We start from the raw sequence: 26,244 nt of genomic DNA on the forward strand, positions 1-26,244 counted from the left end.
AGGTGTTAGGGGTATTGGGCCAATAGGAGCCCACAGCCATCAGTGGGCAGGAGACGTGGTAGCAGACCGTGGGTTACATCTCTGATGAATCAATTACCAGCAGCATGGTCCCTTGTCCCAGGCTTGTCCTCAGTATCAAACCCATGCCCAGAATGTGCTGCTGACCCCAAGAATGTGCATGTGAGTGGGACAGCCCCCTACATCTGTCACTTGGAAGAAAATTGCAGCACCCAAGCATATTCGGTATCATCGTTTTTTGAAAAGCTGAAATTAAAAAGTGCATTAGGGAGTTCCCGTTGTGGCTCAGAGGGTTAAGCACCCAACATAGTGTCCATGAGGATGCAGGTTTGATCCCTGGCCTCACGCAGGGGGTTAAGAATCTGGTGTTGCCATGGCTGTGGTGGAGGCCTGCAGCTGCAGCTCCCATTTGACCCCTGGCCCAGGAACTTCCATATGCCATGGGTGTGGCCATAAAAAGAAAAGAAAAGTGCATTCGTACCTAGATGATGGGTGACTCACAGAATAGCAAACCATGATTATGCCCAAATTTCAATAGTATCTTAAATCACTAAGTGCACTGTCTCTGCCTCTCGGGGTCGTTCCAAGATGGCATTGACCTGGTAGCTAATAAATACCAGAAATTTATTTCTCACAGGGGTGTAGGCTGGAAGCTTGAGATGAGGGCGGCAGCACGGTTTGGGGAGGCCTTCCTCCTGGTTTCAGATTTCTCGTTGTGCTCTCACAGGGCCAGAGAGATTTGGGATCTCTCTGGAGCTTCTTTCGTAAGGGCACTAATCCCTTACATGAGGATTCCAGCTCCCCAAAGCCCCACCGCCCTAATACCACCACATTGGGTGGCAGGAGGTCACACAAGAATTGAGGGGGACACAAGCCTTCAGCACACAGCCCCTCACCTCCTCAGGGCTTTCCGTATCGTCATCTCCTCTTCGTAGCGTTGATTATCCTGAACAGGCTTCTGGGTCGTGCTTGCCTTCCTCACTAAACATTGGGGCTCTTGGGTGAAGGCAGCACACCTACCATCTCATAGGCCTGGGGTCCAGTCCAAGACCTGGCATGTGGCAGTAAACCGTCAGCAATCGATAGAGGAAACTGATGGATGGAGGAAAATGATTTAAGAGTTGAAGGCTGAAAGGAAGGAAGGAGGAAAAGAAAGAAGGAAGAGAAGGAGGGAGAGGTGGAGGGAGGGAGTTCCAGAGCAAGCACAGCCTCACTTACATCCTGTGGTTCAGCTCTGCAAGCAGGTGTGAACAACCTCCTGGCCCAACGAAGCGTCGACACAGAGCCATTTGGCTTCACCAAGGCGTACACAGTTGACCCAAGGCTAAAAGTCCCATGTGTCATGCTGTTTTGGGGAGACTCCTGCCCCTCCTGTGTCCCCCTGCCTCAGGTACCATGCCCCTGATGCTTCACATGGGGAGGACACTGCTACTAATCATTTGTTCTTGTGAGGACCACATTTTCGTGTAAATGTATTCCAGCAATTTTAGTCCAGTGGTCCTTCACCTTCTTGGGTGCAATGAGGGACAGTTGGATGGTGCATCACAGGCCTACCTGACACCCCAACAAAAGCTACGATACCCTCCTCAGGCAAAGGCACCACCACCACCTGTCAAACACACACACTCAGACACATTCCAGACAGATTCCAGGGCTCACAGACTTGAGTTCTGTGGTCAAGGGCTACTGGGCTCCATAATTATTGGGCTCCATATTGTTTTCAAGTTTAAACTTTCTAATTGGAGAAGTACCTTATTTAAAGGATTATCAGGCACCAATAACCAGTCAGGGAGATGATTCTTTGATCTGAATCAGACCTTAAGGACAGAAATGAAAGCCTTTTTTGTCTTCCTGGAGAGATGGGGAGAAGGTGCAGTCGCAAGTGATATAGTGATATAGGTGCCCTTTACCTGGCTCCTCCGTTCCCACCTATCCTGTGTGCATGGGCACACATGCACGCATGGGCGCACACACACACACACACACACACACCACTGGATAAAAATGCCAGAAAACGGTGGATGGATCAGCCCTCCAGCTTCCTACAGTTGGACTGGGTGCTGCAGGCTCCCTGTGCCCCCCCATTCCCTGCCGGCTCCCAGAGGCCTCTGAGAGGCCATCGCACCTGCCCACAGTGGCACCTGCTCCCTCCTATGCCTGTGGTGGCCTCCTTCCCTCCCCTGATTCACCTGCCAACTCTGCCACTAGGACCTTCTAGGCTCTTGTCCACAGAAACTACCTGCCCATAAACCCACGTTTCAGGGTCTAAAGGAACACAGCCTGGCCCCTGGCACGGGAGGGGGGGGGACTTTGAACAATCAAACAAGATGCCGGGAGGATTTTGAAAGATGGCCAACAGATCTCACCATTTTGTCCCACATCTGGCCTCCTGAGGGAGGTGAGGAGGAAGCAGCTCGGGGTGCAGCTGAGCCTGGAATGTAGAGGAGAGAGGGTGTCGAGAACTCGCCTCTGTGCACCTGGGGCGTAGCCCCAGCAGGAGACGAGGTGGGTCTTAGTCACTACGGCTGCCCTGAGAGAACGCTCCAGAGCGGGCGGTTTACACAGCAGGTCCTGTTCTCAGGCTTCTGGAGGCTGAGCATCCAAGACTGAGGGCCTCATGGATCCCTCCTTGGTGAGAACCCTCTTCCCGGCGGTGCACAGCCCTTCTCAGGTGTGTGCACAGGGGAGGCAGAGAGAGCTCCAGTCCCTCTTCCTTTTCTCATCGGGGCACCAATCTCATGCAGAGGGCCCCACACGCGTGACCTCTTCTACCCTCTTATCTCCCAAGACGCCACCACCAAACACCATCATAGGTTCAATTTGAGGGTCGGGAACCAAGACTGTTGATAGGCCACTTTGCCAGCTACCCTGGGAATTCCAACCTTGTAAGTCTCAAGGCCTCATCTTCTAAAATGATCTACCTGTGGTATTCTAAATAGACCTGCCACTTACATGCTTCTTTTAAACAGACCTTTTTTGTAATTGAAGTAAAGCTAATTTACAATATTTCCTATGTACAGCAAAGTGACTCAGTTATATATATTCTTACATATATACATACCTATATATGTTTTTCTATATATACATGTGTGTGTGTGTGTGTGTGTGTGTATCTTTTTTCAGATTCTTTTCCCTTGTCGGTTGTTATAAGACATTGACTGTAGTGCCCTGTGCTGTACAGTAGGTCCCAGTTGGTTATATGTTTTGTATATAGTAGTGTGTGTCTGTTAGTCCCAAATTCCTAATTTATCTCTCCCTCTACCCCAGACATTAATTTTTAAGTTTTATTGAAATACAGTTAACTTACAAGACTGTGATAATTTCTGAGGCACAGCAGAGTGACCCAGCCATGCATATACACACACCTATTCTCTCTCGTATTCTTTTCCCACATAGATTATCACAGAATCCTGGGTAGAGTTCTCTGTGCTGGACACCAGGTCCCTGTTGGGCAATCGTTCTATATACCTCAGTGTCCCTATGCCAATTCCAAACCCCCAGTCCGTCCCTCCTCTCACCTGTAACCATAAGTTTTTCAAAGTCTTTGAGTCTGTTTCTGTTCTGCAAAGAAGTTCATCTGTATCCCCTTTTTAAGATTCCACATATAGGTGATATCACAAGATGTTTGTCTTTCACTGACTAACTTCACTTAGTATGGTAGTTTCTAGGTCCATCCACGTTGCTGCAAATGGCATTATTTCATTCATTTTGTATGACCGAGTAATATTCCATTGCATATATGTACCACATCCTCTTTATCAATTCCTCTGTTGCTGGACATTTAGGTTGCCTCCATGTCTGGGCTATTGTAAATAGTGCTGCAATGAATCTTTTTTTTTTTTTTTAAGAAAACAGATTTATTTATTTTTATTTTCTGGTTGTTTTTTTGTTTTGTTTTTTTTTTTTTTTTTAGGGCTGCACCCGTGGCATTTGGAGGTTCCCAGGCTAAGGGTCTAATCAGAGCTACAGCAGACAATCCATGAACTTACACAACTCATCACTATCACCCAAAGACCACAATTTATATCAGAGTTCACTCTTGGTCTTGTGTAGTCTATGGATTTTGATAAATGTATTATGATATGTGTCCATCAATACAGTATCATGCAGAGTCGTTTCACTGCCCTAAAATCCTCTGGGCTCTATTTGTCTCTCCCTGCCCCCAGCACTGGGTAACCCTTTTTTCCCCCTACTCTCTCCATAGTTTTGCCTTTTCCATGATGTCTGGTAGGAAGCATGTCATATGCAGTCTTTTCAGATTGGCTCTATTCATGTAGGAACATACATTTATGATTCCTCCATGTCTTCACATGGCTTGATAACTCGTTTCTTCTTAGTGCTGAGTAATTTTTATCTGTGTCTGGATATACCACAGTTTATTCAAGCCCTCACCAACTGAAGGGCAGTTTTATTGCTTCCAAGTTTTGCCAAATAGGAATAAAATGGCTATACATACCATGTGTAGGATTTTGTGTGGGCCTAAGTTTTCACCTCATTCGCATAAACACTAAGGAGCACAACTGCTGAATCACAGGGTAAGAGTATGTTGTAGAAAGTCTGCAGGAAACTGTCAAACTGTTTTCCAGTGTAGTGGCACCATCTTGCTTTTTCCCACCAGTGATGAGTGAGAGTTTCCTGTTGCTCCACATTCTCATCAGCATTTGATGTTGTCAGTTCTCAAGATTTTGGTCATTTAAATAGGTGTGTAGGGGTATCTTATTGTAGTTCCCATTTGCAATTCTCTAATTCTCTTTTCATATGTTTATTTGCCATCTGTATTTACCCTTTTGTAAGGTGTCTTACTTCCATGCTTTTTATTCTAATGAGATTTCCGACAGCAACCTCTGCAAGGATGTTTCCGTATGGAATTATTGTAATACTTCCTTATTAGTTTTTATTTGGGATCAATTCTCCTCCAAAACTAAAATTTCATCCCCATTTAAAAAAAATGATCTCAAGTATTTGATTTGTCATTAGTAATACAACTGGCCATTATTCTTATAGCCCATGAATAGATCATTTTTAGAATCAACCTGAATTCCTTTTTAAAGTCAAAGACTATGTTTATATTTTTTTCTCAATGAATAAGTAGTGGTTCAGTACATAATGACTTCTATTTTTATTTTTTGGCTTTTTTAGGGCCGCATTTGCAGCATTTGGTGGTTCCCAGGCTAGAGGTCAAATTGAAGCCACAGCTGCCGGCCTACACCACAGCCACAGTAAAGCAGGATCCAAGCTGCATCTGTGACCTACACCACAGCTCACGACAATGTCAGATCCTTATCCCACTGAGTAAGGCCAGGGATCAAACCCGTAACCTCATGGCTCCTGGTCGGATTCCTTTCTGCTGCGCCACGATGGGAACTCCATGACTTCTAATTTTTAAGCATCATAAAATACAAGGCATTTGACCCAACTGCACTGACCAAAAGCTTCTTTTACTTTCAAAAGTACTTCTTAGTTGCTTTCTTTCCAATTATAGCAGACAATGTCATCTTTACAACAAAAAAGGCTTTAGCGTTTTGGTCACACTTTTGTTTTGTTTTGTTTTTAAGAAAGCAAATAAAACCCCTGAAAAGCTCCCAACTTCTTAATTTTACACTAAATCTTTATTTCCACCAAGCAGATGAAGAGCATGCACTTTTTAAACAACAGCAATAACAAAATAGAAACAGGCCTTTCAATGTAAAATTATTTCAGGGAAAGAAAATACATGTAAGTAAATAATCATGGATTGTAAAACACACCAGGATTCCTCCTATAGATAATTTTGAATATCTCAAAATGCAATGAAAATGACATTAAGACATTACACAAAAGTACAATCAGTGAAAGAAAGAAAGATTCGTTGGACTACAACAAACTTTAAAAGTTTGTGCATCAATAAATCAAGAACATTATCCAGAGAGTGAGAAAACAACGCACAGAATGGGCCAAGACACTTGCAAGTTGTGTATCGGATATGATTCTGGATGCTAGAATACATAAACCCAGAATAGCTAAAGGATTCAGAATATGTGAAGACCACTTACAGCTCAACAACAAAACAACAGGTAATCCAATGAAAAAATGAAAAAAGGGGCTGGAATAGACCTTCTCCAAATGGCCACCAAACACAGGAAAAATGCTCAAAGTCATTAGCCATCAGGGAAATGCAAATTAAAACCACAATGAGATATCACTTCCCAAACACCAAAATAGATATAACCAAAAGTGGAAATTAATGACTGTCAATGAGGATATGGAGAAATTGGAACACTTATGCATTGCTGGTAGGAATTTAAAATGGTGCAGTTGCTATGGAAAATGGTTTGGCAGTTCCTCAATAAGTTAAACATAGAATTGCCATAGAACCCAGCAATGCCACTCCTAAGTATAAATCCAGAAGAACTTAATCAAAGCAGGTGTTCAGACAAAATCTTGTACACAAATGTTCAGAGCAACTCTATTCAAAATAGCCAAAAGGTACAAATAACCCAAAGGTCCATCCGCAGATGAATAGATAAACAAAATATCCACACAGTGGAATGCTATTTAGCTAAAAAAAAAAAAAGAGTGAAATATCGATACATGCTACGGCATGAATAAACACTCTTCTCAACAACATTGTGCTGTGTGAAAGAAATCAGACGCAAAAAGCCACATGTAGTATGATTCCATTTATAGAAAATATCTGTAATAAACAAAGCAATGGAGATAGATGGCAGGTTAATTGTTGCCTGGGGTGGGGGAGGGGCAAATGGTAACAACTGCTTAACGGGTACGGGGTCTTCTTGGGGTAGAGGAAAAGTTCTAGAAATAGTGACTCTGGCGACATGACATTAGATAAAGGACTTAATGCCAGTGAACTGTACACTTTTAACTGCTTACCATGTAAATTTTATGTTATGGGTACTTTACCATAATAAAAAAGGCAAATGTTGCAAAAGGAGAATCTAAATTTTTCATTAGTCAATTTTATTCCATAAACTAGCGCTTCCATGTGTGAAAACAGAACATTTCTGTGTTTTAAGCTTCTCTGTGGGAGAGTTGTAACAGTTCTCATCTTCATCTTGTGTTCCAAAGAATATTTTATTTGTTTTAGAGGTTTAAAAAGGGTATCCACTATTTTTTAGTTAATTTGGCCTCCACAAGCATGTGTTCCATCTTGGGGTTCAAGATGTGTGCTAGTTTCATCATACATGCTGCTGAAGACATAGTCATGTGCCTTTCTAAATTCTGTGGTTCTGGGTTTTATTTACCAGGGTGCAATCAATTGTCTTGCACTTTTCTGATAAAGTTGATAATTAAGCTATCAAAATACCTGCATCTAATACCTTGAACTCATGGATATCTTAGATTTCAATTAATTTTCAAAACAGTCTTTGCTTATGACATATTTTTCTTTTTCCTTACAAATGAATCAATCGTCATGATAGTTTCCAACATAACTGACCCAACTTAGGTTCTTCTTAACACTTTTTTTACTTCAAGGAAGGAAATCAAATGAGGTATCATAACTACAATTTTTTACAGGTACGTAGCTTTTTGATAATATTAAGTACTATGAATAATAATGTAATCTGGTCAAAGCATGTAGAAGGCTATCAAGAAGAAAGCATAAGTCATCAAGAACCTCTTACCCACAGGAAATGTTAATATTTTAGTGAAAGCCTTATAGATACAGATATGAAATATCTATGAAATGCTTAGAAGCATCCTGCAAATTGAATTTTCACTCACCTATGCATAGAGGATACCTTTTCATCTCAAAAAAAATCATCTACATCATCTACTTTTACAGCTCCAAAATACTCATTAATAGGAACATATCAAATGTTATTTATTTTTATTTTATTGTGATAATGTGTAGTTTGTTTCCAATTTCTGTTTCTAAAAACCTCATTCTAACAAAGAACGGTTGCACCTACACATACACCTCTCTTTCTTGAGCATACATTCCTTGAAGTTACAAAGTAAACTTTTTCTTTGACATTTTGATTCACACTGTCATGTAACGTTAAACTGACCTCTAAACCACCCTATGGATGCCACCAGTGAACCCCAAATTCTCTACCCTCATTAGTCAATTTTATTAGGTGTGATCAATAAAAAGTCCTATCTCACAATTTATTTTAATTTTCAGTTTTTAACCTCTACTAAATATTTTTCTGGTGTCCAGTGGCCTTTTTGTGTCAGTAATATGATTAAGTGGTTTGTCCATCGTTTATTGAGTTATTTCTTTTCCCTTTTTTATTAACTGGTAAGAGCTCTTTGGATCTGAGCAGTATGTGTACGTATAACCCTAGTTTCACACGCATTGCAAATACTATCTCAAAATATCATTTGTCTTTAAATTGTGGTCTTCTTGCCTTCTTTTCCTTTCTTTCTTAATAAATCCTATACAGAGATTTTCAGATATGTGCAAAAACAGATAATCATGTAATGACTCTCCATAGAGTCATCACTCTCATCAAGGCTTTTGCTAAAGAGATGATCAACCTGGTTCCACCCCTTAACTGCGGATTTTACTTATAATTGTTGTTTTGCTGGAGTATTTTACACTACAACTCATTTTACCCCTAAATACCTCCATCAGTAGGCACCTCTGATTGAAAAGGACATTTGACACATAACCACACTCCATCTTCCCAACGCATCCCCTTTGGACGCTAAGAAAATTTCACCTACCATGTGAAACCTTTCTGGATGGTTTCCATCCAACTTCTAAATACCACCTCTGCTCCCAGGTCATTGTCCTTGGGCTGTTTGCCTATTTAACCAGCAGCAATTCCATCTATTTACTTCGCAGAGTCTCTTCTACACATTTCTACATTCTCCTCAGAGTCCTTTTTCCTACAGAGGATTCTTACTCCACGCAGATGTTCTCTGCATGTTCATCACATACTCTTTTCTGAGCATCGGATGATCATTGGCCTTTGAACCTACGGGCCGTTGTGACTCTTATTTTTCACGGCCTCTCTTCAGTGTCAGCTCAACATTTCCAGCTGAAGTGACAGTGTGTGCTGAGATCTCAGTGTGTCCCTGTAATTTGCCATGTTGTAGGCACTTACATGGGCATTTGGGGAAGTTATGGGTTTTCCCCAAAGCATTTCCTACTTATTGCCTAACTCACAGCAGAGTTCAGAATTTCCCCCAGGTCAATACACTTAATTTAGTCTAATATTAACTCATCTTCCTTAAATCCCCCCTTGCTTATGCAGCCAGCAGTCTTTCCCACGAGCTCTGCTCTTCACCAGGTGTCTTTCTTCTTTTACTGAGGAGGACTTTCCCATGAAAATCCTACTGCAAGCAAGAAACATCAAGCTTCTCTGGGAGGGCGCTGCCCACATCAAAGGCCGGTGGATCTTTATCTCCGGCACACATCTGCTTTATTTATGCTTCAGGATAAGAGAATTCTCCACTTCTTCACTCCTACTCACTTCAGTGCTTAAGTCAGACTCTCCGGATTTGGCCAAGTGGCTTAGTCAGTATAGCTTAGGAGGTGAAGGAGTTAGTGGTTCTGCTTGTGCAAGTTCTAACTGCTTCAGCAGAGTGAGCTCTCAAGAGCTCAGAGCCTTCTTGGAAGACACCAAAAAGAAAGAGGTAGGGTAGACTTAGGCATAATGGGCCAAGAATCTTGGCGTTTTCACCAAGGCTATTCCCAGGTCCATGCAAGCCCACAGAAGAATACTGCCAAAGCCGAAATCAAGTCATGGAATATCAGTTCAGGAAGACCAGAGAGACCGTCTTGTCAACCACTCCAATCTTCTGAATGAAGAAACAGAAGCATAGGAAGAGAACTGAATGACTTGCCCAAGGATGGAGAGGGAAGCATGACCAAAACCAGGTCTCTCGACCCTTACAAGTGACACCCTCCATCTACCCAACCAAACCAAAACTCAGAAGGCCAGTGATGGTTCTCTAAGTCATCTCATCTTGTCCAGAGCCTAAAATCATCTCAATGGGGCTGACTCTTTGTCAAACTAATTCCAAGGGCCTTCAAAATTACTTGTTCAGCCTGGGTCTTGGCAGTTGCCATTCTCGCAGCCCCCCTCATGGACATCAGAAAGATGGAATCGGATACAGGCCTATTGAGTGAGCTAAGGTCTACTGAAACAAAAGAGAATGGTTGGCATATGATTAGATGAAAAATTCTCTTCAAAAGAGAGATTACTAACCCTCACGTCCTCCAGAGACCCCGATCCAACGCTCCAGTGCCCTCCTAACCTGGACCCGCCTAGGTCCGTAAAATATTTGGTCTTTTGTCTGTGAGAAGACAGCAGGACTGGGTCTCTAAGAGAAGAAATAAAGAGTAGGTAGTTCTCCAGGTTTTTCTGCAGCAATGTCTCATATTTGACAACCTCACCCTTGCCGATTTGACAGTCTGCTTTCACTAATCCATATGCATATAAGGTGTATATTACCCCCACGTCTACGAGATTCTCACTTAGCCAACGACATCTGTCTGTGAACTGTCATGAAATGCTAGAATGATTCTTTTTCTTTTGTGGTGTCAATTCCTCTTTCTGTCATCATTAACCTTGTTAAATACCCTCTTCCCTCCCCTTATGAAAGGCATGAACTGAGTGCTAAGTTTCAAAGCTCCCCCCTTAACACATCCAGATGGGAAGAAAAAAAAGCACCCCAGCTCTCTCCCTAATCAAACATCTACTTTTACTCCATCAGCGGGGAGGAGGCCCTTTTGTACATTTAACAAATTCAGGCAATTTAGCAACTGGGTTAAAGTCTATGTCAAGCGCTTCAACAACATGGGAAATAAAGACACTGGTCTTCTGTCTTGGAATTGGTTAATGGAAGGCGCGAAGTCTCAGAACGCGCACCACGGTGGGTTCTCACAGAGCTGCCTAATGCACTGCTGGGAACACCTTGAGAAGTTTTCCATCACGGGGGGAGGTGGGTTGACAGTTTCTGCCTTTGCTGTCAGTTCCACTGTGGGAGGCTCCTAAATTTATTACATCTAGGAAATAATTCTAGTGCAAGCCTATCCTGGAGGAAGCAAAGAAGCAAAGCATGCAGTACACGCTTCCACAAGCATTGCTGGTTATGACTACAAGGCCATGGAGGCTGAGTCTTGGCAACTCCGTGGGCAGGGACCATGGGTGCTTCTCTATCTAACACCATCAAGGGGAAGCAGAGCAAGAAACAGGTCCCGTCGGCCATTCTACATCAGTTAGCTTACCAAGCCTAGGCTAAAAAATAGATTCAGGGAATAAAATAGGATCATCACAGTGAGGCAGCAGCGTTTCCTGCTGGTGTGAGCGTCCCCATAAAGCGCCACTTCTGCCGAGTCATCAAAACGCTCAGTACCACCTGTTGGAAGATCCGATGTCCAACGTTGCTTTTGGATCGTCAAGAAGGAGCATTCTTTCTTTTTCTTTTCTTTTTTTTTTTTTTTCAAGCTCCTCCCTTTGGGAGGCTGTTTTATCTCAGTTTCCTCATCCACACAACAAGAATAATAATGTGGTCCAATTTCCTGGGGAGGAGAAGATGGATGAATGCTTTTTGCTGACTAGCTCAAAAGCCAGGCACATATAAATCATTGAGTACAGCACACACTGCCTTGCTGCTGCCCAAGGCGCCTGGAGCTCTCTCTGAAGTCAACAGGAGCTCCAGGAATGTACAAGAAATATGTGCTGGGAGCGCCGGGTCCAGTGTATTCTGGTGATGATGACTGAAGCACTGCTGTAGTGGGGGGGGAGCTCTAAGTGTATGGGTATCGACCGCTGAACTTGGACCTGCTCTGAGAACTCTGCTCCATCAGGCCATCCAGCTCAAAGGGCATCAATCACTTGGTACAACCCTCTGTGTCTTGCGGTCTTAATGGCATTGGAATCCAGAGGGCCAAAAGCTGCCCCTGGACGTTAACAAAGGCCTTCTCACAGGCTGGAGGAGTACGAATGAGGTGGACTGGACTTTTGTTTCCCAAATAATCTGATAACAGAGGAATTAAACCAGCACACGCGTTCTGTTGATCTGTCACATTGACTGAATGATCAGTGAGTGCCCATCAGCATGCTACAGCTTAGCCAGTGGAGCCAAAGCCCTTGGTTGTATCCCCAGGGGAGTCCCTCTTTCGATGGCCATGGAGTGTGTCCCCAACTGCAGTCAGTCCTCCTACAAACATATTCAAATCCCCCAGTGCGACTGGTACCCACGGAAGGGAGCTTGAACCTGCAAACCCTCTTTTTAACAGTAGCCTTTGCTCCTCTGGTCTTCTTCCAAAACTTAAGGTCATTTACTACACTCTCTTGGAAGCATGCTTGATGTTTATGAGACATAATCATAGAAAATAAAGGGATATTATCATGAAAAGTCAACCCTTCGGTTTAATTGCAAAACACTGTTTAAGCTAAAGGAAATTGTGTATTTGAGCTCTGAAGTGGAAATAAAGTTGCCAGTTTCTGAGATGCATATCATAGAAAATGAGTTCTTTTTCTTCATTAGAAAAGCGTATCTGCAAGTAATAAGAATATTATGAATAAATACTAAAAGAATACATAGCCACTGGGCTGTGAGGAGCTACAGAATACATCGTATATTTAAATAATTTCTAAATCACCAACTTGGAGAAATACTGATTCCTGGCCTTCGTAAATTATAATCTGTGTTCTTATCCTATAGAAATAACAAAGGATAATCACCCGCACACAACCAGGAGAGGATTAGGAAAAGTTCATTATGAATCTGAAGTGCTGCCTTTTTAAACTATTCTTTGCCTCCTTTTTGAGAAATAGCTTGAGAATGAACAGAAGAATGTATGTATGAGGATAGTGTGAACTAAAGCGTCAAATTCTCTATAGATCCAAGAAGGAAAGAAATGTGGAACTTTCTGTGCTAACGTCACCCTTGCCAAGAAAGCACTAGATGGGTGAAGGGCAGGTGCTACGGAGTGCATGTGTTTAGACGGGTTGAGGGGCCGTCAAAGAAGGTAGGTCCTTCCAGCTCTAGGGCCAGGAAAAAGCGATTCCTATGCAGATTCAAAAACAAAGATGACAACTCCTTGTTGTGTGATTTAAACAAAATTGTTTTTTCCGAGCTAGAAAGTCAGATAAACCCTTCAAAAATAGCACCCCCAAATGGAAGCAGCGGTGGAGTGTTCTGGCCACTGTCCCAGCCACTGAGGAAAGAAAACACAGACAAGCAAATCTCTCTCCTTCCAGAGAGTGAGCAAAATTAGTGTTGACCGAACAACAGGTTGCAGATGATACGGGTGGTAGGAAAGAAATATGCAAGGAAAGAAAGAGCTGCCTGGGTTGTAGGTTTCAAAGGGTAGAAGTGACCGTCTCTGAGCTAAGATGACAACTGAGCAAAGGCTGGGAACCAGGAGGAGGTCAGGCGGGCAGGTCAGGGCAGTCAGCGAGTCCAGGTGCTTGAGGCATGGCAAAGCCAAGCAAAGTGACAAGAGACCCGGGGGCAAGCGGCCCAGTAGCTGGATGCAGGAGGTAGGAGAGAGAAGAGAGGGGGAAGAGCAGAATCAGTCCTCCTAGCACTTTGGCTTTACTTGGAGAGAGCTGGCCCCCTGTCTGGCAAAGAAGCACACAGTCTGACCTTGACGGTTCTCAGGCTCTCTAAGTGCTGCGAGGGGCAAGGACAGAGAGAGTGGATGAGCAGCAGGGCTCACAGTTTGCAAATGAAAGGGGATAGTAGTCTGGACCAGCACGGTTGCCATGGAGAGGAGCCTGGGCTATAGACACCTGTTGGACGCAGAGCCAGCAAGAGGTCCTGGCAGATGGATGGCAGGAGAGACAGGAAGCAAGGATGCCTCCAAGCTTTTCTGGCCTCAGCAATTTCCAGTCGCTATTTGATAAGATGGGGCAGGTTCGAAGGGAAAGACCAGAGATTCGGTTTGAGGATGTGGTGAATATGAGATGCCAATTAGACCTCCAGACAGGATGCATGAATCCTGATTTCAGAAGAGAGGTCTGGGATGTCAGGACAGACGTGACATTGGACACTATGTCCAGGCCTTGTCTGGGGAGCTCAGGCTTCTCAGGATGGAGACTGATCAGCCCATGATACAAGGAAAAGCACGGCAAATGTGGCTTCATGAACCTGAGGTTCAGAAGAAATATTTATGGGGTTTGGGTAAACTTTAAATCAGTGCTCCCTTACTGCTCCTGCAACAGCCTGACTTTGCACCAACCAAATGGAATTAATTCTTCCCAGCTCTTCTCAAGGAAAGAGACAATCGATATGCAACTTGATCCAGGTGAGTGTCAGCTGCAACCCTGCAAACCCCTTTCCGGCTCCTGGCCTTCTTCCTCGCCTGCTTTCTGCTGGCTGTCACCTTCCTGGAATCCTCACAGACTCCTCTAATCAGGGGAAAGGGAGGACGGGGCCTCACACGGATCACCGAACATCAGGATGGAAGATGTACATCCGGGCTGTCATTCAGTCTTTAAGCCAACCCCGTGACGCGCGCAGGGTATGACTCTCCCTGTTGTTGATACAGGTGGGAATGTGCTGATAGGAGAGGTGAACTCACGCAACTAAGTGTCAACCGTGGCCTTGTATGGGGCTGGGAGGGATTTCAGGACAGTTTCCACTGCAGAGTCCCAAAGCTCAACCCCGCTCCCCAAAACCACCCCACTTCCTCTATAGACTGCATAGGAGAAATGTATGATTTATTCGCACTGAAAAGAGAAAGTTGCCACAACAATACAAAAACAACTAGACTGAATTTCTCCGTACTTTACAGACTGGAAAAGCCCATTCACAAACGTGAATCTTGCCTAGATGTGCTGATCGGATCCCTTTCCCGAGACAGGTGCCGCCAAGCCCGGCAATTTGGCCTTCAGGGAAGTGAAACATGGACAGAAAACTGGAAAGAAACGCTTTCTGCCCGCTGGAGAGTGATGTCCCGAAGGTCACTAGCGAGTCCTTGCAGGGAATCTCTGTCTTCTGCTGGGAAAGAGGGCGTAGGCAGAGGGAGTAGCGGAAACAGGAGGCCAAGGTTTGCATCCCAGCCCACCTGCTTAGAAACGGAGCATCCCGACATGCCACGCAGGTACTCATCACAGTACCCGTCCGAGCATATGCCCAGCACGCACTAACTCCTTCAGACCGTGAACGCTCCGGAGGAAGGCGTGACTCTTGACGGTTAATACTCCCATTTTACGGAAGAGGAGGCTGGGGCGTGGGGCTGGGAACTTGCCAAGCTGCCAAATGCAAATAGTTTGGCTCCAGAGTCTGTCCCTTAGCCTACAACCCCAGGGAAGCCACCCACTCTGAACTTTCATGTCCACTGTTAGATGGGAAATACTGTCTGCAAATGTCCTCCATGGAGCTGGGCTCAGTAGCGGGTGTTATTCAAATAAGACTGTGGGTCTTTGGCTAATGGTCTCTTCTAAGGAAGCTCTTTTTAAAAAAGAAATTTATTAAAGTATCCTTGATTTACAATGTTAGTTAATTTCTGCTGTGCAACAAAGCGACTCAGTTATGCCTATACACATACGAAAGCTCTTCTAAAGTCCTGGCAGGGGGAGAAGACCAGTGTTTCCTACACTCCCCACTTTCCTCCAGGCGAAGCACCAAGCTCCCCAGTCCCAGCACGGCTTGGGGCCCCACCCTCTGCGCTCCACAGGCTTGGGGGCCACATTCACTGCGGCACGTTTCACATCAGGATACAGTTGTTTCGACTTTTCTGGATTAGCAGTGGGAGACCCTGAGGGGGTGGGATCACGTCCTATGCTTTCTTGGGACTACCTGTCTCTCAACTGTCCCCTGCAAAGGCAGGTGCTCAGTGGACACGCGCTCTTTGAAGAAATGAAGAAATGCAGGGGCGATACCTCCAGAAACAGCGTTCCAACCTCGATGCTACACCGCACAATTGGTGACACCCACCTCTTTGGTTTTAGAAAGAGAGCATCCCGACATGCCACGCAGGTACTCATCACAGTACCCGTCCGAGCATATGCCCAGCACGCACTAACTCCTTCAGACCGTGAACGCTCCGGAGGAAGGCGTGACTCTTGACGGTTAATACTCCCATTTTACGGAAGAGGAGGCTGGGGTGACACCCACCTCTTTGGTTTTCTTTATTCTGATCTGTTCAGGTCAGATCAATATCTACTTTTCTTTTACACACACACACACACACGCACACGCGCACACACACACACACACACACACACACACACACTAACAGTTTCAAAACCCTTTCATCAGAAAGCTTTTGGGTGACTCTCTTCTCCAAGTCACTACATCTGACTCAGTTTGCTTTTCAATTTCTTCTAACCTCATGCTGTTGACTAAAAGTCACTGATTCTGAGAGTCTAAGTGTGCTCTTCTTACAAACACCAAAGGGAATGAAGTGAAAGAATTATTAAAGTGGGGAAGATGTGACACTCAGCTGTATCACATCTGTGATTCAAGACCCAGAGCCAGGGATGTGAGTGATTAGCCACAGCACTGAAGTGCTATGGGCTTCAAAGCCGGGGCCACTGAGTCTCTGGAGAGGACACAGTGCCCCTTGAGGGGTCCCCTTCTGGGTCTGAAGGCATTTCCCAGCCAGGCTCGGCCAGCTGCATAATCCTGGCTCTGAAGCTCTCCCTGCCCTGCCCTGGCCTCCAGCATCCTGGTCCTTCGCTTCCAGAAGCAGGTGCGAGACAGTGGTTGGTGCTTAGAAAAAGCCAAACCTGCCCAAACCAAGAAGTGAGACCCAAGAAAAAAGGTCTAGGACCTTGCTCCAGGCTGGAAACCTTTGGTTTTTCAAAAACAGAAGAAGCAGAAGCTGGAGACCATAAAAGCTGAGGAAAAGAAACCAAAGCAGCGGGGTCCTTGTGGCAGAAGCTTCACCCATGCCCTTGGTCTTTCTCCTCAAGCTGGTGACCCTTTTCAGGTGAAACCACAAGTGTTCTGTGTTAGTTTCACACTACAGGAAGATAATAGAATTTTGGGGTTTTTTACAAAAACTTTTCCTGTTATTTAACAACATACTTGCAGTTTCCCAACTGCTGGAGGCAAAAGGATACTCATGTTGTGGCTCTTTAACAGTTTCTCAAGCGGACTCCCTCATTACGGTAAGCTCTGAATTAGTAGATTTTGATTAATTCTATAGGTGTTCTCTATTCTTTTGATATGATCATCCCAAAAGAAAAAAAAAAGATTGGAATGAAGCAATTATCGTCAGAATACTCTAAGCGATTGTCAACACCCTAGCACTACGGAAACAGCTGTGTACGCATTCTCCTAAAGACACCAAATGACTTGAGACCTATTATTTTTTGAAGGAGCACACCTGCTTTAATTTCCACAGGTATGTGTTCTCCTCCAATGTGCTTTAAAAAAATTATCATTTTAAACTTATTTTGTATTGAATGATTCTTTAAATTTCACAATGCTCCACCATTTTCAAAAGTTCCGCAGACATGGTTTCAAATAGTCTCATAATAATCCTGGTTTTTGTTACCTCTACCCTTATATAGATCCGCCAGTGTGCATTTATTGTTGTTTCTAGTGGCTTCAAGGTCTTTTGATTTTTTTTTATGGCTGCACCCATGGCATATGGAAGTTCCCAGATTGAATCTGGGCCTCAGCTGCGACCTACGTAGCTTCAGCAGCACCTTTAAGCCACTGCACCAGATCAGGGATCGAACCCTCACCTCCACAGCAACCTGAGTCTCTGCAGCCAGGTTCTTCACTCACTGTGCTACAGCAGGAACTTAAATAGCTTTAACTTCTGATAGAAGTGCCCCCTCTGGCCCCATAGAGTCTGTCCGCAGACCCAGGTTACAAAAGGAGTTCCTTCTGCCCCATCTGTTTGGAGCAGGACATGAGCCTACTTCTTCTCAGCTTGCTCCCCATCTCAATAAGAGGCTGGGTTAATCATAGGGCGATTAATACTAAATAATAATCACTACTCACTGAGCCCTCTGCTCTGCTAGGCATACCGCAAGAGCTTCCACATGGGGTCTGCTTTATCCACCAACAATCGTGTAAGGTAACTTTTATCATTACCATCGATTTATAGATGGGGAAACTGAGGCATAGAGAGGTTAAGCATCTCGGAAATCAAGACCACACAGCCTAAATGGTTTGGGCTCCTGGCCTCATGCTCTTCTGCCCCAGGAGGCTTTGCCTTGGCTGGATGAGGTCGTCGGAGTCCTGGACTCACACTGCTGGGGCCCATGCACCACATTGAAAGAGCCAAGCCTTTGGGGCTGAGGGTGCGGCATTCTTCCAAGTATTCGAGGTGTGCTGTGACCCTGGCTGTCAGCCTCCCTTTGGGCCTTGTGCCCTGTGTTCACTGCCTCATTTAGCCTTGACCATCTTTAGGGTGAAGTGGCACTCACTCCTTTTGCAGATAAAGATGATGGGGGTTCAGAGAGGTTCCATAACGTGGCCCAGGTCACAGGTGAGGGAAGGACTGGGAGTTGAGTCCATGATGATCCTTTTACTAGACCTGCCTCCTCTGGGCTTTAGGCAGGGAGTTAAGTGGCGCCCACAGACTTTCAGGACGCATGGTAGCCACTGGCTTCAGTGGCCCAGGAAGAATTTGGCAGGTGCTGTTTGTAGCTCATGGAGCGGAGAAGAGACTTTTCCCAGGGATGGCAGAGGAGCAGCCTGTCGACGGGGTACTGGTCCTGCCACCAGTCTCCTCCTTAGGCCACAGCCTTTCCTGGCCACACCCAGCTGCCTGTCCCTTCTCCCCAGCAGACACTTCTCTCCCCTCGAAAGACCTGAACTGCCTCCCCCCTCGAGGTCCCCAGCGCCCTTCCTCACTCTTCCCAGCACAATCGGGTCTGTCCTGCTCAGAGGGGCGCGGAGGCATATGTCTGCGCCCTCCCTGCGCCTGGCGCAAGACTTGAAGAGCAAGGGCTTTGCCTCCTGCAACTCAGTCCCTCCTCTGTCGCCTGCGGGGGCTCAGGACGAATCTGTAGAATTCCTGATTCTTGCTCTTCTGCTCCTATTGAACACTGTCGCCGGCTCCTGCTCGGGTGGGGCCCGCTTAATCACAGTGATGGATTCCTGGCGGAGCGCGAAGAGGTGCGCTGTCAGAGGCCGCCCTGCCCTTTGAATTCGTCCACAGCGCCTTCCACTCGCGCTTCGGGCCTCACGGAGGGAGAGGCTGAGGCGCAAAGAGCCTGGCGCGGGGCTGCAGGTTTGCCCGGCGTGCCGCCGCCGCCGCCCTTTCCACCCGCGTGCGCGCCTGGGCCGAGAGGGAAGGCGCGATCCCAACTTCTGCCGGAGCAGGTGGGAGGGAAGAGACGGGAGGTATTCCATTGGCTGTCTGGGAAGTGAACTGCACCTTCCCCTCACTTGCGGAGGATCAACTTTTCCCACCCCTCTCGGCTGGGCACTCGTAATCCGGGGTCGCAGCCAGGATCTGGGAGCCTGGTGGTCCCAGTTCGAAGGAAGCGAGGCCTGGAGGGCGGAGGACGTCCCTAGACGCTGGGGAAAGTGCTTCACAGGACCCTGAGTCCGCCCGACGGGTGCCCCGTCGAGCGGCCCGGGACACAGGGTTGAGGGTCCCCGGGAGTGCGCCGCCGCTCCGGCGGCCTCGCAAGCGTGGTCCGCGCCGGGCCGCCAAGGGTTAAGCGCAGGTCCCGCTGCGCGGTGGCAGATCCACCGCCCGGCCCGGGACGCCTGAGCGCCGGCCACCAGTGGCCGCGCGGAGCCGCGGGCGCGATGCGGCGCTGGAATGAGGAAGCGCGGCGGGGAGGGGAGGGCCGGGGCGCGCTGCGCGCGGGGGTGGCGGCGGCGCGCCCTGCGGGCCCGGCGCGGGGGAGCGGGCTGCAGCCGGCAGCGGCGCCAGCAGGTACGGCCCGCGCCCGCCGCCGTCCCGGGGGCCCGCGGGGGCCGGGGTCCAGCCCCGCGTGGCGGCAAAGTTTGTGCGCGCGGCCCCGGAGTTGCGGTCGGGACGCCGAGGCGCGAGCGGGCGACCGGCGGCGGGGGCGGCGCGCCTCGCTCTCCGTCCCTCTCCAAGCCCCGCTCCGAGTCCCCGCCCGGCCCCAGTCCCTCTCCAAGCCCCGCGCTGGTCCCGCCAGGCGCTGGGAGCGGCGAGCCCGCCGCGGGCTGGAGCGTGTGCGCCGGGCGACGCGGCGGCGGAGCAGGTGGCGCCGGGACCCGCGTGGCGCGCAGCCCCAAACTTTGCGCAGCGCGGGCGGCGGGCGCGCGCTCGGGTCCCCGGCGCTCGGGGCGGGCGGCCGCAGGTGGCGGAGCGCTGGCCGCGGGGGCGCGGCGCGGGGACCCAGGTGCGCGGCCCGTGGGCGGCGCTGTGCGCGCGGGACGGCCGCCGGCTGCGAGTGCGAAAGCGCCGGCTGGGCGCAGCGGGCGGGGGGTGGGGAGCGCGGCGGAGAAATGGGGAACAATGCGAGTGAGCAACTTCAGGAAGTCATTGTGAAAGAAAGCTGGGAAGAGCTGGGCGGCCGAGTTAGCCGGGCGCTCTAACAAGTGCCTGCGCGGCCCGCGCCCAGGGCGGCCACTGCGGCGAAGGTCCCTGGGTCCCGGCGGAGCGCAGCCGAGCCCGGGCCGGACGCTTGGCCGCGGCAAGGCGGCCGACCGGCGAGCCAGGCTCAGAGGGTGTTCTTCGCGCCCGAGGATCAATCTTGGACCCCCCCCACAAAGTGCGAGGCACAAATCCACGTGAGTGTTTTCAAATTGAATTTCCATCGGAAAACTTGGATTCAAAGAAAGAGAGAGAAGGGGATAGAAAGCAAAAGACGGGACGGTCCAATTTGTAACTCCTGATTTCGCTCGGATCAGCCTCTCCTTTCTGGGGACAGAGATAGCGTGGACTTGCCAAAGCCTGGGCCACGTCGCGCTGTGCCCACAGGTGCAGGACCAGGCCGGCCGCGGGGCACTTCTGAGCTGTCCGGCTGCCTCTGTGCAGAGGACGTTGTAGCTGTTGGTCCTGTTTAAATCGATATGCGCTTATATAGTGAGATCACGGAAGTCAGCCTTTGTAAAGTCATTCATACAGAGCTGGCTTGTCTTACTTTTGACGTGAGAGCGTTTTGCTTATACTGGAAAATAATTAGATCGAGTCCGAACTTGCTTTCTGCAAAATAGGAATTATCCCGGTTTGAGAAGTTGGTAGGACTTTTGCTGACCGCAGTTTTGGCTCTCAGGTTACGAAACCCCTCTGTGAAAAGGAGTGAGGTTACTTGCGACTGTATTTGAAATGTGTTTGAAAATTGGTCAAGGGTCTTTGGTGCTTCCCGAGAGCTCTCGTGGAGGTGTGATTGTTTTTTCGTCTCGTGTGGAGGCACGACGTGTGGCATCTGGGGAGCAGAAAGGGTCCCCGCGGGCCCGGGTCTCATCAGGCAGAGCTTTCACATGCAGTTTCCATTCTCTCTGGACTGCAGCCCTGGGAAGTGAATTTCAAAGCCATGTGCCTCCCTGAGCTCCACGTTCAAAATTCCCCACCTTAATCCCCCACCGCATATGCCAGCTTTGAGGTACCTTGTTTTAAAATCCGGAAAGGGGTTTAAATTGATATTGAAGAAGAATCTCCTTACCAGTTAGATCAACTTCTATTCAAAGTGAAAAAAAAAAAGCAAGTGGAAAATATTTGAAATACATAATATTTAAACTTTGGTGGAAATTTAAATGATTTTAAGGATGGTTCACTTTGGTTATGAGTTAGGGGAAGAGTGAAACCTGCAGGAAACGGTTTGAGCCTCTTGAATTCATTTCTTTGTCTGAAGATGTTAGTTGAGTGAGGTTCTTTGGACTGATTTTATGTGGGATTTTTTATGTAACAATTCAAGTATTATTCTTATTAGGTGTGTTGGAACTGTTTCTGTGACAAATTAGAATATTTGGGATGTGGCTTACTATTTAAACTGTCACAAATATCTCTGACAGGAAGGTCACTTGCTTTTAGCCTGGAATATACAAAATATGTTACAAATAATCTGTAGGCACAGATACAAATAATGATGTCACATGTCAAAAAATCCTATATAATTTGGGATTGATGGTATGTCTCTGGTTTCAAAACTTACCATGAACATATGTGTTTATACCTTTTTTACAATGAGAAAAAAAAAAAAAAAACAACAGTGGCTTCCTGGTCTCAAAGTCCGCTAAAGCTTAAGACCAGAAACGTGTGACTGAGTTAGATGGTCTGGTTTTCTTCTCTCCTGTTTCAGGAAGAGAGTTGAAGGCAGTTTTAGAAACTCCTTTGGGTGTCTTTAATTCATCAGTATTTTAATTAAAATGCTACATCTTGGAAAACTACGCAGCATCGTAGCAATAATAGCACCTAATCATGATCTCAGGGAATGAGCCCCCAGGTCTGTAAATAACTGTGTGTGTGTGTGTGTGTGTGTGTGTGTGTGTGTGTGTGTGTGTGAGACGTTCGGGTCTTTTGAGAAGTTTGAGATCTCCTGAGAGAAGGTACCCGAGGTGTCCTGCAGCCATTTCCCCTGTTGAGAATGAGGATCGCAGCCAATTTCCTGGCCAAGAGGCCTGCCTCCCGTCGTGCTGGGAGCCACGGCTCCTTCCTCATGGGAGACGGAGAATGGTGGGTCATTGGCGGGGAGGTCTTCCTCCCCTTGGCTTTTGCGTTTGGTGCGTTTCCCGCTTGGCCAGTGGAGTAGGTCCCGTCAGGACAGGTGTCAGACGTCTGCGATGTGTCTACGCAGTCTTCTACATGCCACGCCGCAACACGCTGCCACCCCACCCACACGCCGGTTATGTGGACCCTTCAAGGTTACGTGTGTATTAATAGAGGCAGGAAAGAAAGGCGTTCTGTGACCATGTGCACGCATGCAGGCACGACACACTCAGAGCACATGCAGTGTGAGGAGAGACGCGGGGGGCGGGGGGGGGGGCGGTTAGCATCAGACACACCTGACCTGGGTAATGAAACCTCGCCTTTGGGGGTGGGTGGGTGGGTTGGTTTTTTACCTTTTACTCAAACAAGACAGATTTTCCCACTTGGAATGGTGAGTTTAAGCATAAATGATATTAGTACTTTCGGGGTCTGCCTAGGGCGCTTGCAGTTACCCCAGAATTCATCAGGGGAGCAGTGTTTAGTGGCATTTGTGTTTTCTCTTCCCTCCTCTCATCTTTGTAAGTATGGAGTAATGTCACCATGAAGTAAGTAGGGCTTCTCTTGCCTCCTGTGAATGGAGAGGCATGTCCTGGCTCCAGTTCGCAGCCCTTGCTCTTGCCATTTCTGGGCACTGGGACTCTTGCTTGCCGCTGTGAGACGCTGCCCCTCCTGCCCTGATGGTTACCTGGTCCTTGTCTGGTTCAGTGCATTTGTATGTGTAGATGTCTGTGGATCACAGGTCCTTTCATGGGAGAAAACGTGAGATGTACAAGCAGCGAGTGCCCCATCCTTGGAGGCTGATGAGGGGGGACCCGCAGAGCGGTGTGCACCTCAGGACAGGTCCCTCTGCTTTGGCTCAGGATAGGCACTGGCACACGAGTGATCTCAACCTCGGGCAGGCTGTTTCGGATCATAGGCATGACACACACACACACACACACACACACACACACATTTGAAGTCCAGACCAGGGGAAGCTGGGAATGAGGTTCAGCAGGGCCGAGGGCACCCCCCGACCCCCAGACCCCAGGCCAGGCAGTCGCACTGGCTTCCTAGGAGCCCCAGGCCTGCTGGTGTTCCTTGCAGCTGCCTCCATGGCGCCACAGCACTGGCTGTCTCTGCATCTCCTGTGACGTGTGGTCCCATCCTCCCATTTTCGCTGTCGCTGCTTTGCTTAGCTCGTGTTTGACAGTGTTGTGGAACCTTTGGTGCTATTCTAATAAATATTTTTAGAGGGAAATGGAAGAGTGAAATGCTGCCTTGTTACAAGGGAAACATAGCCAACGAAAGAAGCTCTGCAGAAAGTTCCAGAGTGGAGAGGAGGGCAGGGCCCCCCTGCTTTGGTGCGGCTGGTGGGGGTCGGGGGTCACCCCTGAGAAGGGCCTGCCCAGGAGGCAGCCGAGGCCTCGGCGACAAGAAATGGCCTGATCCTTCCTTCCAGGGAGTTCCCTTGCCTTCCCCTCTCACCGCCTCTAGCAGGGGGTGGATGCCTTAGGGCCTCTGTGACCCGCCTGGGGACAGGCTGTGGGACGAGCTGTGAAAAATGGTGACCACCCAAAGCCCGAGGCCCGGGACCGCTTGTCTTCCCTGTCACAGGCCTGGTCCCATGTCCCTCCTCCCGAGGCCGCTGTTTCTGCCTTTGGGGACCTCCAGGGGCCTCTCCCCCGCCACGTCCTCCTAATCTCTGAACCCATTTCGCTGAGGACAGGAAGCGCCCGCTCCCTTCCTGCCCCTGGTGTCCTGAGAGAAAACTCTCTTCCCTCCTTTTTTGCATATTTGGCGAATGGTCCCACCTTCCTCTCCGCCCCAGTGGAGTGCGAGGGCGCTGGCGAGGGCGGCAGCAGGGTCCCTTCCAGGTGGCTGAGTCCCGGGACTGTGCAGCCCAGGGTCCGAAGGCCCCAGGCCTCAGAGGTAGGATTTGATGGGAAGGGCGCCCACCGCCCCCCACGGGTGTCCAGGGGCCTCACGCTCCGGGGGAGGGGGGTGCCACCGGTTTCTTTGCGGGGCTTGTATAGACGGAAGGCTCCCAGTGGGTCCTCTCCTCCCTCCCCGGGGGGGGCCTGCCCCCCGACGGCCCCTGCCCGGCGCCCCTCCCGCCGACTGTCTTGGGTGATGGAGAGCCTCATTACCGTCCCTTTGCTCTGCCTGCTTTCGGGGTCCCCTGCTCCACGCCCTGATGGCTCGTGGCGCAGGGCCACGGCCTAACGAATTGCTGAAAATGGTCCCTAATTAGGGGAAAAGCGCCGTCTTCACGGTTTCTCATCCTGCTGTGCAATGATTCATTTGTCTTCAGCAATCAGCTCACTGCTGAAGGAAATCTGACTCTCTTCCTGCCATCTTCGCGCCAAAAGTTAGCTCTCATGGCCGGGCCGAGGGGGCCGAGCTTCTGGGCGGGAGGCGAGCAGGTGCAGCGGGAAGGGGTCCCGGCTCTGGTCCTTGGTCCCTTCCTGTTCCTTCCTCGCCCTCCGGCTCTGTCTCTGCCTCCATCTCTCGGCCTCTTCCTCTGTTCTGTCTCGCACGTGTGGGGTTCGGGCCGAGACGCTTCTGAAACAGCTCAGAGCCGCATGGAGAATTGGTAAATGACCTGACGCTGCCCGGCCTAGACTTGTATGCTCTGTTTTGGAGTTCACATGCAAACATTGGCACTCTCGGGCTTTTTTCTGGTAGTTTGAAACTGTCTAAAATTGAACGGTGTGGCTTGGATGGGAGTCCTTTTCTAAAGCTAGGGGTTCCACCATGAACACTGATGCATCGGTTGGGGTCCACTGCTGTTGTGCCATCGGATTCTCTCTGGCAAACTTGGAGCAAGGGACACAGCTCGGGAGGCAGCGCCTTAGACCGAGTGGGAAAAAATGCTCAATTTAGAATCTTCAGGAGAAATGAAAATGAGGAATCGACCTTGATAAGCTGACTTCTCAGAGGCACTCTGAAATGTCCTCCAGTGCTTTTAATGGAAACTAGAAAGAGCCAGGGACCCCCCGATGCGAGCCCCACTTTTAGCCTGAAAAAGTGATCTTTTTTTTCCTCCTTCTTCGTGCGGAGTTGTGTGTAGGGCAGCAAATTAAAGTGATATTCAAAGAGATCCAGACTGAAAACACATTGATAAATTGTGCATCCTGCTTCATTAAATTAGAATCATACTGCTAATTATCTCAGGTTGTTAGAGATAAGGCAATTAATTACCATTTTAAAAATGGTTTGGAAATTTCTAGCGCATTTCTGCGTGTGTTTTCTCGCCTCTGTCTGGAGTTGTACATGTTTAACCTGAATTTCAAGCATCTTCAGTTTAATTTAGAGCAGACAGGCTTTTGTAAAAGAAATGTAATTTGCCGAGGAAGAGAAACAGAGTAAAACATTGAAAATAAGTCACCTACTGTTATGTAAGGGCTGCAGAAAAACCTGACTGTAGCATTTCAAATGTTTTCCTGTATTTTGCTCCCTGATGGACACAAGCCTTTTCTGTTCAATTATAAATAAAGATGTGGGGATTTGGGGAGGCCTGCAAAGGAGGAAGTTGTAAGATTCTACTGACAACACCCACCCGCCCCCACCCCCTGGATGTGCACGGGGACATCGTGGGGTAAAGGTTGTGGACTGCACAATGGGTACCAAGAAGTCCTGGTTCGGCCCGATGCCCACTAGAATATCATCTCCACATGGGCTCTGTTATACATTTCTTCCACGTTTGAAGCTGGTTTTTTAGAAACCGGGTTTTGAGC

At 48.1% G+C, this 26,244-nt stretch overlaps 1 protein-coding gene across 23 annotated transcripts in view; it reads left to right on the forward strand.

Annotated features, from left to right (window-relative positions):
• The first annotated feature begins 19,739 nt into the window (after positions 1-19,739).
• Positions 19,740-26,244, forward strand: part of IKZF1 (IKAROS family zinc finger 1) — a 92,781-nt gene continuing 86,276 nt past the window's right edge. For 10 of the 23 annotated variants that reach the window (XM_021063913.2, XM_084978555.1, XM_084978557.1 and 7 more), the window contains exon 1: positions 19,740-19,780. The gene's annotated coding sequence lies outside the window, so the exon portion shown is untranslated. Of the gene's footprint in view, positions 19,781-20,243; positions 20,608-24,333; positions 24,437-26,244 lie in introns of those variants that run through there. The other 13 variants (XM_021063910.2, XM_021063915.2, XM_084978561.1 and 10 more) reach the window with 2 other exon arrangements.

This window comes from Sus scrofa, chromosome 9 (assembly GCF_054392235.1).
Source record: "Sus scrofa isolate SSC_HxYL_T2T_F1_AM1 chromosome 9, Sscrofa_HxYL_maternal_Yorkshire_Landrace_v2.0, whole genome shotgun sequence".
Classification (NCBI taxonomy): Eukaryota; Metazoa; Chordata; class Mammalia; order Artiodactyla; family Suidae; genus Sus; species Sus scrofa.